This window comes from Frankliniella occidentalis, unplaced genomic scaffold, assembly GCF_000697945.3.
Source record: "Frankliniella occidentalis isolate FOCC.00 unplaced genomic scaffold, Focc_3.1 Scaffold420, whole genome shotgun sequence".
In the NCBI taxonomy this organism is placed as follows: domain Eukaryota; kingdom Metazoa; phylum Arthropoda; class Insecta; order Thysanoptera; family Thripidae; genus Frankliniella; species Frankliniella occidentalis.
In genome coordinates, this window is record NW_026267541.1 from 79623 (window position 1) to 81741 (window position 2119).

The following is a 2119-nucleotide window of genomic DNA, read 5'->3' on the forward strand; positions in this document are numbered from 1 at the left end:
GCGCGTTCCGCTCTATTTTATTTTTATCGAACTTTTCTAGCTAGGATATTGCACATTATGGAAAGATTGCACTTTGTTAATGCGCGTGGTGCACAAACTCATTGAAATTAAAGCTTTAGAACTAGAACTGTATGGAGATGCAATACCGTAAGAAAATTTAGAGGTCATGATTAAAAATTATTGTGACAAACAGTGGATTGATGTGCGATTCGCATATCCATTCTGAGCATGGCGTAAAGGTTGTATTTATGTGCGCACTTTCACTAGCAAAGACACATGCGTGCGGGAAGGGCACGCGGGGCTCAAAAGGACTGCGGCATGACTAGGTCACGCGCGCACGGGGCAGCACCAGGCACGCGCGGGTGCCTACAAGTAAGTTGAAATGATATTGATGGAAATGGATCACTGTACTTACCTATTAGACAAACCTGTGATCTATGCTTCGTGGAGGTCATATCAATGAGAGCACCGCTGCCAACCACTGTGGTTGTTGTAAGGGTGTGGTTGGTCTGGGTTCGTATGCTCCCTCATTGATTGACGTACACAAAGCACATTGATCAAGGCGTATATTATCGGTGTCTCTTCGGATGTTACAAGGTACACTATACACTACTGCGTCTACATCTCGACGCTAGCTCTGCTCCTCTCCACCACTCTACTCGGACTCTCGACTCGGACTCTCGGCTACGACTGAGCTCCACTTTTACTCTCAGTCGGCGGCTGCCTCAAAGTGGCATCCCGCCAATAGGCTCGGCGGTCAAAGGTCTCCGCCTTTCCCTAAAAGTATCGTCAGTTGATCTCATACTAATAATATATACAGGAGGTGCGGGTGGGGGTCCTACACTGGCTGCAGCAGCAAGCAGCAGTCCTTCCTCTTCAAAGCGAGCTTGCTCATCCTCATCGGAGGCCGCCCTGGCGGCTGCGCGCTGACGGCCGGCCTGTCGGGCGTAACGGCGCGCAAAGAACCCCAACTTTATGCAAGCAGTTCTTTGACAAGCGGAAGGGCTAAGCGCGCGCGGCTCGCTCTCGGCGCAAATAAATACAACGAGCGGACGGCAGCGGTGCAGCATTTCATGCGCGTGCCTCCCCCCTTCCCCTCAGTTTGCCTTTCTCCGTTGCCTTTCCTCCACTCACCGTTTTTCTGGTGTCTTTTTGCACGCCGTCTCTGAGTTGCGCGAACCGCACTGTGCCGCACTGTGCCCCTTCCCGCAAGCCTGCTACCACGTGCAACCGACCTGAAAAAAGATTCATCGACTGTTTACTGACAAGCGAACTGGCCTAGCTTCTTTCCAATTTCTCGTGCTCTCTGGCTCTGAGTGTTCTCTACACTGCTGCGAACCTGTGAAAGGTGTCGTCATAACATTAGGTCACGGTGGCGTAATTTTTGACAAAGGTTACGAAAAATCAAGCACAAACATCATTTCCTTTAAGATTAAAAGACCATGTCTCTACATCATCCCCATCTATGAATCTAATTTGGTTGATTGACAACTGTTGGCAACAAAGTGAGAGGAAGGAAACAAGCAGACACCTATGTTTTTGTTTACTCTGCTGATGTGTGTACGGCTGATTAAATGTTCATTTGCGAAGTAAAACTAGCTCCAGTCTATTGGACTGTCTTTGGTCTAGTTTTAAGGCTATCGCTCGCGTCTATGAAAAAGCCTTGCGGTAGAAGCTCGTTCAAGTTTACCCTGTTTTTTGGGGGGTAAGAGGTGGGGACGGAAAGCGTTGGAGGGGAACACTAAGGAGAGGGTGGGGCCCAGCCGCGCGCCGGGGTGGCGGGCGGGGACCGCATTGCCGAGGTCCTCCAGGAGCCGCCGTGCGGTAGGTCAACGCCAGCCTCGGCCGCCCAGAGTGTCCCACCCCCCGGCGGGAAGAGGGGGTAGATTTATCAAAGTTACCCTCAGCAAGCCCTGACTGTTCACCGATTTATTTTTCCGATATTATTTGATAAAATGATCTCGTCCGCTATTGTTTGTGCCAATAGTGTTTTGTTTTAGAGAACGCAATTACGAGCAATTGTTTAAATTGCGTGATAAACAAGCAGGCCCGCCCTTCCGCCAAACGAAGTTGCCAGCTTCGCTTCGCTGCGCCGGCAACTCCGTTCGGCAGGGGCCGG